Source organism: Prinia subflava, chromosome 3 (assembly GCF_021018805.1).
Source record: "Prinia subflava isolate CZ2003 ecotype Zambia chromosome 3, Cam_Psub_1.2, whole genome shotgun sequence".
NCBI classification, from domain to species: domain Eukaryota; kingdom Metazoa; phylum Chordata; class Aves; order Passeriformes; family Cisticolidae; genus Prinia; species Prinia subflava.
In genome coordinates this window covers 104,867,474-104,881,374 of record NC_086249.1, presented here as the reverse complement: position 1 = coordinate 104,881,374, position 13,901 = coordinate 104,867,474, and positions in this window count along the sequence as shown.

Here is a 13,901-nt window from a genome sequence, read left to right as displayed (position 1 = left end):
TCCCTGACTGACGTGTGGGGCACTTTTTCAGGGCAGAACACATCGTCTGTGGTAGACGGAAAACAAATCAGCCCACGGAGCAGCAACAAACACAGTGGTGGCTGAACTTTGGCAGGAGCACATGTTTGGGCTAGAACTGATGAAAGTGACAGAATTCCTGTAGTTTTTTGGGGTTTTCTGTTTCTTTTTTTCAGGATATTAATGGAGAAGTATGAACCTGTCCCCTTAGTTCATTGCAGGAATAACTGGATGAAATTGTGAGGTTTGTGTTGTTGAAGGTCAGGCAAGGTAAGCAACTGGGCCCTGCTGACCTCAAAGCTGAATCCAGGAGTCACAGCAAACTCAGCTTGCCTTGTTTGCTCCTAAAAAATAGTTTAGGCTTTGTCCCTCTTGATGAATGGTAAAAAAATCTCGAATCCCTACTGCAGCGTTCCTGATGGTGAAATCACACAACCATTTTATTTTGATCATTATCTTTTCCCTCTTTCCCTCCCCAAGGTTATTATTTTCCTGTAGTTTTTCAATGCTTGTTTTTCCACTTTTAAAAGCTCAAGCTTTTAAAGTCTCCTTCATGTGCTAAAAGTAACTTTGTTCTTCTGGGAAGGTAAGCTCAGGTTTACATTGTGGGCACCACAGAGGGAGACACTTAATGAACAACAGTTATGATGGATTCAGTTCCTATAATGCATCGCTTTTTCTTTCTTTTCAGTTCTTTGTGAGTTATAAAGCAATGCTTCAACTGGAGGCACATTTGGGTCTCCTGTGGTGCCCCAGTTTTGACCACTAATGCATATAATTAAAGAGGATCTAAGCAGATAAGCATCAAAAACTGGTTTAAGTTGCACTCAGAACATTTCTTGGGGTTGTGGGAGAGTGGCCAAAACTGCTGAAGTGGCCCAAAAACTGGAGTCAGGAGTGGTGCAGGGTGGTAGGATTTCATGTGCCTAATCCGTGGTGGCACGAAGGAAATCCTCCCAGGAGCTGTAGTTCTACCCCCCAGTCTGCTGCTGGCATGTGATGGAAAGAAAATCATCTCTTCAGGAGAGGAAAAAAACATGCTTTGAGCAACCACAATCAATGGCTTATCACAGAATCCCTGGGGCTGGAAAAGCCCTCCCAGCCCAGGCAGTGCCAGCTGTGCCCCAGGCCCACCCTGTCCCCAGCCCAGAGCACTCAGTGCCACCTCCAGGTGACACCTCCAGGGATGGGCACTCCAAAGCTCCCTGGGCAGCCCCTGCCAAGGCCTGACCACCCCTTCTGTGAAGAAATTCCTCCTGGTGTCCAGCCTGAATCTCCCCTGGTGCTCCTTGTCCTGTCTCTTGTTCCCTGGGAGCAGAGCCTGACCCCCACTTGGTTGCACTCTCCTTAACTCAGAGTTGTGGAGAGCAAAAAGATCTTTCCTGGGCCTCCTTTTCTCCAGGCTCAGCCCCTTTCCCAGCTCTCCCAGCCACTCCCTACATGATTTACTCTCTAGACCCTTCCCCAGCTCTGTTGTCCTTCTCTGGACCCTCCCCAGCACCCCGAAGTCTTTCTTCAATTGAAATCCCCCAGCCATCGAGGTGAGCCTGCTTCACCTTCAGTGAGAATCACTGAATTCCCACAGAATCACAGATTCCCTCAGAATCACTTCCCTGCTCCTGCTGGCCACACGATTTTCGACACAGATTTGCAAAGAAGCAGCTAAACCAGATCCCTCCCAAATTCCCTGAAATTTCTGAAGCTAGAAGAGATCCCCTGCTAATTGCCAGGATGACAAAACTCACACAAAGGCACAAAGCATCCATGCCCCTGGGCCAAAAGCTGCTTTCAGTCACGCCCAAGAAACCACATGAAAGGCTCCTGCCTGCCAGGTGCCAAAGCATCCTCGGAGCATCTCCTGTCCCATTTGCTGCCACTGACATCAGCCAGCCTGGCAGGCACCCACAGCTCCCCGTGGCAGATCAGCACTGGCCAGATAAAGTCCAGTGCCAGGAATGGGATACAGATGTGGAATTCTGCTCCCCTGGCTGGTCTCGGTGTGAGCTGGGCTTGGAGGGTGCAGGAAAACAGGAGAAAACAGGGGAAACAGGGGAAAACAGAGGAAAACAGAGAAAACGGGAAACAGAGAAAACAGGGGGAAACAGGAAAACAGGGGAAACAGAGAAAACAGGGGAAACAGGGAAAACAGGAGAAAACAGAGGAAAACAGAGAAAATGGGAAACAGAGAAAACAGGGGAAAATGGGAAAACAGGGGAAAACGGGAAAACAGGGGAAAACAGGGGAAAACAGGGGAAACAGGGGAAAACAGGGGAAAACGGGAAAACAGGGGAAACAGAGAAAACAGGAGAAACAGGGAAAACACCCCCCACGGCAGAGCCAGACTCAACCCAGGGCCTGTTTTGGCACCGGAGGTTGGCTCCTGTCTTCTGGGGATGAATAATTTTGGTAATTAATTGACATCAGCCAGCGTGGCAGGCACCCACAGCTCCCCGTGGCAGCTCAGCACTGGCCAGGTGGGATAAAGATAACCAGGAATAGGATAAAGATGTGGAATTCTGCTCCCCTGGCTGGTCTCGGTATGAGCTGGGTTTGGAAGCTGCAGGAAAACAGGGAAAACAGGGGAAAACAGGGGGAAACAGTGGAAACAGGGAAAACAGTGGAAAACAGGGGAAACAGGGAAAACAGGGGAAACATAGAAAACAACCCCCATGGCAGAGCCAGACTCAACTCAGGTTCTATATGGGCTCTGGAGGTCCAGTGCCAGGAATATGTGGAATTCTGCTCCTCTGGCTGGTGGCAGTGTAAGCTGGGCTTGGAGGCTGTAGGAAAACAGGGAAACAGGGAAAAACGGGGAAACAGGGGAAACAGGGAAAGCAGGGAAAAGAGCCTCCATGGCAGAGCCAGACTCAACCCAGGGCCTGTTTTGGCTCTGGAGGTTGGCTCCTGTGCTCCGGGGATGATTAATTTTGGTAATTAGCGCGGCTTTTTCGGCAGTTCCCGGGCAGTGATGCTGCTGATGGAAGCGGAGGGGTGGGACCGGGCTGGCAGAGGCAGCTGAGCACCTCTCGGAGCCCTGACCCCGGGGCACAGGGCTCCTTCAGAGCCCGGCGCCTCTGGAGAGGAGGCTGACAACCACGCTCCGTCCTGCCAAACCCCTGGAATGCGCTTCCAGCGGCATCTCCGGCCAGGAGGGATCGCGCTAACCCATCGCTCCATCTAGTGCCGGCTCCTCTTACAGCACCCCGTGCCTTCGCTCCACAACATCCCAGACTGATGCTCCTTCTGCCCGCAGGGGCTGCTTTGGAAAGCATTTGGTTGCTGTTGTTTGTTGGAGGGTTTTTTGGAGTTTGTTTTGTTTTGTCGGGGCCTCCTGAGTTTATAAAAGGCAGAGAACTGCTGCCCTAAAGGAAGGGTTATGGGTGAATCCAACCCTCCTGGAGGGGTTTGGATGGATCCTGCCCTCCAGAAGAGGTAAATCCTGCCCTACAGAAGGGTTTTGGATGAATCCAGCCCTCCTGGAGGGATTTGGATGGATCCTGCCCTCCAGAAGAGGTAAATCCTGCCCTACAGAAGGGTTTTGGGTGAATCCATCCCTCCAGAATGTTCTTGGGTAAATGCAGCCCTCCAGAATGCCCTGGATGAATCCAGTCCCCCAGAAGGGCTATCAGTAAATCCTGCCCTCCAGAATGTCCATGGGTAAATCCTGCCCTCCAGGATGTCCTGGATGAATCCAGTCCTCCAGCAGGGCTATGGATGAATCCAGCCCTCCAGAATGTCCATGGGTAAATCCAGTCCTCCAGAATGTCCATGGGTGAATCCTGCCCTCTTGAATATTCATGGATGAATCCATCCCTCAGAATATCCTGGGTGGATCTACCTCTTAAGAATGGCCATGGGTTAACTCCAAAATATCCATGGGTTAATTCTGCCCTCCAGAATGTCCATGTGTGAATCCAGCCCTCCAGAATATCCTGGATGAATCCATCCCTCCAGAATATTCTGGATGAATCCATCCCTCCAGAATATTCTGGGTGAATCCAGCCCTCCAGAATATCCTGGATGAATCCATCCCTCCAGAATATTCTGGGTGAATCCAGCCCTCCAGAATATCCTGGGTGAATCCAGCCCTCCAGAATATCCTGGATGAATCCAGCCCTCCAGAAGGGCTCCAAGTGAATCCATTCTGGAGCACTCCTCTCCTCCAAATGTGTGCTACCACTTTACTGCTCAATTAGCAGCTGTGCTGCAATGGTGAGTGGTGATTTGTAATTCACTGAACAGCCCCAAACACATGAGCAGCCAAAATGGACTGCAAAGCACAAAAAACGCACGAGTGGGATGTGCAGATCACTGTTAAAACAGGAAAATGGACAGGGGCAGTGAAGTGCTGGACAGACACCTCAAAGAGCCCCTGCACTGCAAGAACATCACCTTCCCCAGCTCTGCCAGGAGGGCTTTCCACCTCAGGGCTCAGTAGAGTCTTCAGCTGCCTCTCACACTCGGGCTTTTAATCACTCTTTAGTGCTGGTAGCACACAGAAGGGAAAAAATTAACTTTTCTGGCTGCATGCTAAACTGTGGTCCTCCAAAACGTTGGAAGCACGTGGGAATCGGGCACCTATCTGTCAGGAGACACCAACATTTGCAAAAAGGTGTCACTGCTGAAGTTGCCATTGCTAATGAACATCATTTTAGAGCAGGCGCATGATTCAGTGATCCTTGGATTCTGCTGAGCAGCCCAGGCAGGTGAATTTCTTGGACAAGGTGCTCCCTTCATTATTAAATGCACTGAGACAGCACTTTCAGCCATGGAATTCTGCTGAAAAATCCTTCATCTGCACACTTTAGCTTCTTTTCATTTATAGAGCTGTGATCCTATCATTTTCTTTCATGAAAATTTCCACCTCTTCAGGTGATAGCTCCATTAGAGATGTTAATGAATACAAAGAGCCCATTATCTTGGAATGGGGATTGTTTTTCAGGAGAAGAAATGATTGCTTCAGTGACAGATAAAAAATTCTCTTCAATGGGCTACAGAAATTGCAAGGAAAAATAATCTCACCAAAAGTTGCTTTCATTAGTTGTATCCTTTTATGGAGTATTTATGGAATATGAAATAGCATGGAATTATTTCTATAATTATCTTTACATAAAAACATTTGCATTTTAAAAAACCCCTTAAAACATGGTCTAAATTACCAGGCAGATTCTCTATTCCTAGGCTTATGGGCTATGTTGTTCAAATGAAAAAATAATTAACTTCTGAGTAAAAAGCTTAATGCTGTCAATTTTGCTTCAGCACATAATGTCAGCGTGCAAGAAGTTTAATTCCAATATTGTGTTTTTATTTTTCTCATTGCCTTGGAAATAAAACCCAGGATGCAAAGGGAGGGAGCAGGGGGAGGAATATTTGCATCCTAGGAAAAGACATCCCCTCCTGCTGCACACTCTGAGCAGGTGATAACTCGATTTTCCTTCTGTGTTGGAGTATATATTTTTTTTTTTACTTAGAGATGGGGTAACTGAGAGGTGTTTTAAAAACTTTTATTCTATTTTTAGTCTTACATGAGAGAGTATAGATGTTATAATTTATGCCATCACAATTAGAAGCCAACTATTTCCTAATTACAATATGTTATAAGCGATTTTTTGGCCTATCAGCTTTTGCTGCACAGTGCTGTTAATGCTTTAAAGCCAATCATCTAAAATTACTCTTTGTGGGTTCTACTACAGTGCATCTTTCCTAGTTCTATTTCTCTAAAGCATCTAGTCTTGTTTGCAAAGCCATCCTTTGAAACTTGTTTCTATTTCTCTCTTAATAATTCCTGTCTTATTCCATGGTATTTTTAAGTCAGCATTTCTTATTTCAAAGGTTGCACACAGATGCACAAGGTTGTGTGAGCCTTCTGCCAGGCTTTGAGAATTCTCTACAAATCCATTTCCCACACCTCTGCTGTTGTTGCCCATAACCCCGAGCCCAGTTAGGCTCTGTCCAGGGAAGGATGCTCCGGAGGGTTGTGGAAGTGAGGGCTGGACACTGCCTGGAGCCTCCTGGAGGGGTTTCTCACAAACATGACGATGTCCAGGGTGCTGAGCAGCTCAGTTTTGGTGATTCCTAGTGCCATCTTTTGGGAGAAATGGGAAAATGCCTTGGCAGGAAATGTGACCTGACACATCCGAGGAGAGGGAGCTCCGGCCCTGGGGAGTCCCTGGGGTGAGCCACCCTCGCCACAGGGACAGGAAAAGGGCAGGATCTGATGCCTTAAGTTTTATTTTGCTGTATCCCAGCCCCTGCGCTGCCCAGGGTGCAGCTCTGAGCTCACACTCAGGCTCACTCAGCTCTGCACACAGCAGGGACACAAAACAAATCCTTTTCCTGCTGCACACCAAGGACAGCTGGGACAAGTGTTCAGCCCAAAAGCACAAACAAGGGGGCCTGAAGGGAGAGAACAAGAAGGATGGGACTGCATCACCTGCAGCTGGAACTGGACAATGAAACCCCAATGTGCAAATGGACCAAAACTTAGAAAAGTGTGAGACCTCGTAACCGGTCACTCATTTTTTGTGTCCATTTTTGATCCACCTTGGATGCAGCCCTGGCCAGGCTCTTTTACTGCCCAAGGTGGATCCTGGAGGCCTTTCAATACATCCCTACTTTATTCTCTAGCTGTGTCCAGCCTCTGTTTCAGGTCAGCCCTCCCAAGGCATCAGTTCCTCAGAAGGGACTGAGGTTGTACCTGCAGTGACTGCAGCAGCACAAACCCAGCCCAGGGCACTGACTGTGGCATTTCCAGCCCTTGCTGCCTTCGTGTCCCACTCTCAGGCACTTCTGCCTCTCCTTCAGCTGCCGTGGGGGACCAGGCTCAGCACCACAACCTGCTCCAGGCTGGGAAAAGGGCACAGCCCAGGCCTTCCAACAAAAACTGCATCCTAAAATGTCCTGTGCAGCCAATTCTCACCAGCCATAACCCTATGGGAGGAAAGAGGTGAGGAGAGGGAGCCTGAATGAGGCCTGTGCTGCAAAACACAGCCCCTAAAACACCTCTTAAAAACCACTTGGTCAAACCCTGCAGAGGGCTGGTGTGGGAATGAGGAGATAATGGGGAGACTTTATCAGGGAGCACTGAGGGCATGGAAACTCCATGTGTGTGTGACGTGTTTTCCAGACCTTTCCCCAGCTCCATTCCCTTCTCTGAAAGTGCTCAATCTCCTTTTTGGCAGTGAGGAGCCCAAAACTGGACAGGGGAAGTGGCGGCATGGCCTTGGCAGTGCCCAGCACAGAGGGACAGCCCTGCCCTCTCCTGCTGGCCACACAATTCCTGGGTGCCACTGCCCTCCTTGGCCACCCAGGCACACACTGGCTCCCATCCAGCCAGCTGCCAGCCCACCTTCACAATACCACTGTGGGTTTTTATCTTCTTTTCTTCTGGTAGAGTTGGGAGTAAATGCTCCAGCTGTTTATTAATTCTTATTTATAGTACAGGCTCACAAGCTGTGAGTTCTGGCTAACAAAGTGAAAATGGCTCTGTCTCTATCTCTCTACAAGGCCTTTTAAGCATAAATTCTCCAATTAAGAAATGACACCTCAATTATTTTTACTTTTAACCCAATAACCAATCACCTATGGCCCACAATGCAGATTTTTCTACCCAATTACCAAACACCACCCAGACCCACGGAGAAGAAGGTGAAAAAGCAGGACTGGCCTCTGCCCTAAATCCTCCACCTTGCTTTATATATATATTACTGTATTCTAAACCCTTAAACTCTGAGTTTTGCACGCTGTGATCTCACACACTTCTATCCAAACTGCACCCCCACAGTCCCAGTGCTGTCACTCAATTTTGGAGCCTTCTCCAGGCCCCAGGTCAAATGCAGAGTTTGCCTGGGGGTCAGTGCCTGGCAGCACAGAAAACGTGAAATTCTCAGTGCTCAGGGTTTCAACATACCACCCCTGTGCTTTTTGAAACAGATTTTTTTGTTGTTGTTGCACTTCCTGAAGAGAAAAGCTCCAGGTGCCTTGCACAGCCATAGTTCCATGAGAAATAGGGATTGATCAATCAGGAGATGACTGATCCCACTGACAGGACAAGAGGACAGAGTCTCAACCTGTACCTCAACCTATTAGGTTGGACATCAGGAGCCTGTCTGAGTTCAAGGAGCATTTGGAAAATACTCTCAGGCACATGGTGGGATTCCTGGGGTGTTCTGTGCAAGGCCAGGAGTTGGGCTGGATGGTCCTGGTGGGTCTCTTCCAGCTCAGCCAATTCTATGACTTTTCATGGTGACATTTTCCCCACAGCCCCATGACTGCCTGTGCTGGAGGGAGGGTCACTCCAGGGCTGTGCACTCAGCTTCAAGGAATGTGACTTTCTGAAATGACAAAGCACCAGGCAGGGATTTCTGGAATGTCTCAGCAACATAAATCCCATCAGTCTATCAGATTCGAGAGCCTAAATTTCTTTTGGTCTTTTGGAAACTTCATCATCAGTCAGCTCACGTTCACTTCACTGCATTTTGCCAGGTATCCTGACTAAATACAGCTGCTTTACTTCTTCCAGTTTCTCTCCTTTTACATTCTGCCAAAATAGGGGAGGGAATGCATGGTACAATCAATGACTCTCTGTAGAATAATTCTGTCCCTGTGCCCCTCAGGTGAGAGCCTACCTGCAGAGCTGCCCCAGCCCTGGAATTGCCAGCACAGGGAGGACGTGGAGCTGCTGGAGAGAGCCCAGAGGAGGCTCCAGGATGAGCAGAGGGCTGGAGCAGCTCTGCTGGCAGGAAAGGCTGGCACAGCTGGCATTGCTCAGCCTGGGCAGGAGAAGCTCTGGGCTGAGCTCAGGGTGGCCTTGCAGGGCCTGAAGGAGCCCCAGGAAAGCTGCAGAGAGACAATTGCCAAGGGCTGCAGGGACAGGAGCCAGGGAATGGCTCCCAGTGCCAGAGGGCAGGGCTGGATGGGCTCTTGGGAATCAGGAATTGTTCCCTGGCAGGGTGGGCAGGCCCTGGCACAGGGTGCCCAGAGCAGCTGTGGCTGCCCCTGCATCCCTGGCAGTGCCCAAGGCCAGGCTGGACACTGGGGCTGGAGCAGCCTGGGACAGTGGGAGGTGTCCCTACCATGGTAGGGGTGGGATGAGAAGATCTTTAAGGTCCCTTCCAACCCAAACCATTCCATGATTCTATTCTGAGTAAAGCCCATCAGATATTTTTGAGAAATAGACGACTGAGATACAAACCAAACACCTCATCTTTTGTCCAAAGAAGAGAAATAGAAATCCAGCAGTAACTGGGAGCACCAGCGATATCTCAGCTCAAGAGCTGTTCCAGCAGTGACAGTGGAACATCTAAAATATTAAAACAGTGACTGGTTTCCCACCTCAATGATTGCTGTGCTAAGATCTTCCTCTGTGATCTGCACTGAGTAGGAAAAGGAGAGAATATTGGACTTGGCACAGAGCAGGAGACACACACACAGAGTATGAATGAAACCTTTCTGTGTTTTGGTGTACAACTAAAGTAACAAGAGTGAACAAAGCCGTTTGCAGAGTGCTAAGCCAGCACTTTGTACAGCTCACGACAAAACAACAGAGATGTATGGTCTGATGCTTTTATACAGTCTGCAGTGACTGATTATACACTACCCATTTAGCATTGCAATACATTTAATTGTTGAGGTAAGTGGTTAAAGAAATGAAAAACGCCAGTTAGCTCATTTTGCACAGCCCTCGTCAGCGACTGGAGCTGGATATTGCATTCCCAGTGCAAATTACCAGCATTGGCAGGGCTATTTCACAGCTGTTCCGTCTGCAGCCTGCTTTGCAGTGAAGCCGTGACATGAAATGTTTGTGGAAATTGTAATGAAATGTTAGCTGAAAATATATTAAAGTGGTAAGTGTAGAAAGAGAAATGAGGCACAACATCCACCCGCTCCAGCGTCGCCCCGGCTCAGGCTGCTGCTCCAGCCCAGATGTGCTGACCTGCCTCCTCCTACTGACCTGCACATCACAGCTGCTCTGCACCCCATCCTTTGGGCTCAGTTGTTGAGCTAAACCTAACCTTATTTTCTTTTTAGGCCTCCCTTTTCTTCTCCTGAGCCTCTAAATTCCCTCAGGCTCGCAGTCATCTTTCCTTCTGCTTTCGTCTCTCTTTCTGCTTTCGTCTCTCTTTCTGCAAACCTCTTGACATCCAGTTGCTGTTTCCTTCCCCACATCCCTCAGATCCATCTCACTTTCCGTGGTTAGACAGGAAAATGAGCTGCCTGGGTTTCCCTGGCCATTGGAGCCTCCCTGGCACCCCCTGTCCTGTGGAATTCCCCTTTTTCTCAGGCTGAGGGAGGTTGAGCCAGGTCAGCCTCTTTGGCTGCTGCCCTCATGTTCTCAGCCCGTGTTTTGATGCTCTGGTTGTCTCCCTGTTTGCTGACAGCTCAGAGCTGACTTCGTGTCACCACCATCAAATCAGGTCCCACAGCTCCAAGAAACTGCAAGGATGTCTTAAACTCCACTTCCATAAATTGTTAATAAGGGTGGCAGTGTCACAGCATGTTTTTACTCCTCTGGCAGCACTTCAGAACTCCATTTCTTCTTTACATCTCCATTTTTCCCTCTTTCTCCTGTTTTCCCTTCCTCTTCCCAAGCCCTGTGTTAAACACACTTTCATTTCTCTGCATCCTTGGCTCTATGTCCCCTCCCCTGTCACCTCCTGGAACAGCCAAGGTAATTTTCACAGCTGTTTTGAGATTCAAACCTTCCTCCAAAGGCTCTGTGCCCCTTGCTGTTGTCCTGATTTTCCATCTTTTCCTTGGAAACCTGCGGTGGGAAGTTTATAGTTTGCTTACAGCCATGCAGAGGCACCTGGAATTTTTCCATATTTGTAACCAGCAGCCATTCAGACACTCCAGTCCCTTGGGGAGCCAGGTCATGAGCTGTGCCTCTGTGCCAGGATATGAGCCCATCACAACGTCCAAGGACCTTCCACATATTTCCTGGATTTATCCTCAGCGTACGCTGGAAGAAACAAAACAAAAAATTCCACCCCCCCCACCTTTGAAGAAAGAGTGGAAAATGTTCAGCCTAGTCTCGGTAGAAAATACAGAATTTTCCAGCATTTATTAGCCTTGTGTATTTAAAGATAGGAGCACTTCAAAGCAACATCTGTTAGTCATGATCTGTATTTACCCTGTCCAGCACAATGGGAGCCGACTCATGGCTGGGTCATCCGAATCCCAGCAAACTGAAATGTGTGGATGTACCAGACCAATTTCTGGGAATTAGGCAGCACAAGGGCATTTTTCAACCATGAAACAAAAGAATATTTTGATTTTCCCCCCTTTCTTCCCCCTCCCCTTGTATTCTGAGTACAGCAGGTGAGCATACCCCTCCCCAGCCTACGGGAGAAAAGGGATATTATTGCTAAACTTCACCATTCCAGTGGTCAGTGTGGTTACAGCAATACTGGGAAGCTTCACAAGCCCTCCAGCTCTTCTCCATGAGGATGAAGAAAAGTGGTCTTTGAAGTCCTCTCTCATCCCTGCCATTCCTGGGCCCACATGTCAGGTGGCCAAGGGATCTACATGGCTGTTTTGTGGCACAAACGGGGAATTCTGCAAAAATGTATGAAAGGATTGAGTAAAAGATGTGCCTAAAACTTAAAACTTGCTTTTCACATCCTCTTAGAACTGCTTGGTAGCCTAAAAGTACCATGGCAATCACTGAGTCCAAGTTCTTGTGCCTGTTTTAGAAGCCTGTATCCCATTTGGCACATGGATAAGGAATTTGGGGACATGGTTTGGGGTGATGTTGGTGGTGTCAGTGGGACTGGATGAGCTTGAAGGTTTCTCCCAACCTTGATGATTCTGCAATCCTGTGATTCTCTACAGAGCAGAGTTTAAGTTTTCTGTGGAGAAAAATGACACCTTCAGCATGAAGAAAATTGGAAATGAATAGGAACTTTTTTGGGGCCAGGATGAGCTGGTGGAACCAGTGAAAAAAATTCACTCCCAAGAGTTTGGAAAAACCTTCCCAGTGGAGACACCTGAGGAAAGGAGGCTTCTGAGCTCACGAGGAGGAAACTCCAAAGAAAGAAGAACATGGAAATCCATCTTTTGGCTGCTCAAGCTGCTCACCTTTCATCCAGGTGGGACTAAAAGTGCACCAGCTGCTTGACTGGGAAGAACAGACTCCAGATGGAGATGCAGTTAAAAAAGTCCTGGCTGGGAATGGTTCAGACAGAGGAGACATCAGCCCTGGCAATGTGCAGGGGAAACGGGGGGAAAAAAGGAAAAAAAAACCAAAAGAGAAAAGAAGGGCACATTAACAATTGTCAGAGAAGAAGAGGGATAGGTCTGTGAAGTGGAATATGTCTAAGCTTGGCAAACACCCAGTCAAAGGGAGTGTGATAACAAACCACAAATATTTGGAAGGCTGTAAACACTGAGACAGGCGAAGAACTCCGGAGGGTGATGCATGGGGAGTGCAATCACAAGGAATTGCAAAATACAGAAATGGCAGGAAAACAAAAAAACACCAAAGACCTCTTTGACAATGAGATGTGTTGGGCTCTGTGTGACGGGAATGGGTGGAAATACCCTGGAATTGAGACCTTTTCGAAGGAGAAGGTTACGGAAACATCAGTAGATGTACAGTAGAAAATAGTTTTGTTATAATGAGATGGATAAATGGGGTTTCTCAAGCAGAATCCTTCAGTCCTTCTAGGATTGGGCACAGAAAATTATTCTTCCCCTTAGGTTTGAATAAAATATATGTGGACCAGTATTCTGGCACTCAACCCCCAAATTTTTTGATTTGAGAAGTCCTCAATCCAGTGATTTAGAGGGACATCTCAGGGAAATTCCTGGCTTAAGAACCCTGGCTGCTTTGTCAGTTTTCTTGAAAACTTTTTCTTTTAAAAAAAATGCTGGGGAGGGAGCTGACAAGAAAGACGGAGAGGGACTTTTTACAAGAGCCTAAAGTGCCAGGACACGAAGAATGGCTTCAAAGTGACAGAAAGCAGGGTTAAATGGGATACTGGGAAGAAATTCTTCCCTGGCAGGGTGGGCAGGCCCTGGCACAGGGTGCCCAGAGCAGCTGTGGCTGCCCCTGGATCCCTGGCAGTGCCCAAGGTTGGACACTGAGGCTTGGAGCAACCTGGGATAGTTGAAGGTGTCCCAGTTGGAACCTTTATTTCCCTTTCAACCCAAACCATTCTGTGATGCTGCAAACTTAAAATCTGAAATAGTTTTCTGCATTCCACTTGGCCCCAATATCCTCACTAATCAGCTCAAAATATTCTCATTAAACTTTATTCAAGCAGAGCTCGTGTTGGGCCATGCTCTGATGTCCTTCCAGCTGCCAGTGCCTCCAAGGAGGGGTCACAGCACCCAGGGGACAGCAGCAGAGCCAGGACACTTTGGAGGATGCAGGCAGGATCTGCTGTGAAGATATCCAAGGGCTCCAACCACTGCCCAGAGAGGGAATGAAGAATTTGTGTTGCATCAGGACGTAAAATCCAGTCAGGGATTAACTGAACCCTTGGGATGGATGAGGTGCCTTTCTGACTAACCAGCAATTCAGATCATCAGAGAGTATTTTCCTAATGGGACCAAAACTTGAGAAGATGGCACAGAAAAAGATCATGGGATGATAATCGTATGATATAGGTAAAATGATTTCTTTTAATGCACACATAATGAGAAATTCATTATAAAATTTTATTTTAGCTGGGGCAAGAAATAATCTGAGAAATTTGCAGAAGGAAAGTCTAGATCCCTGACAATCCCTGTGTTTCTGTGGGCACTTTAAAAGGCTTGTGGAATTTGAGGTACCAAGTGTGGACTCTTTGGAATCTGGGTAAGGGTTGCAGCTTGGCTGAGAACTGACTTTAAAACTGATTCAAATTTAAATAAAAGGCTGAAGTTATTAATATTACCAA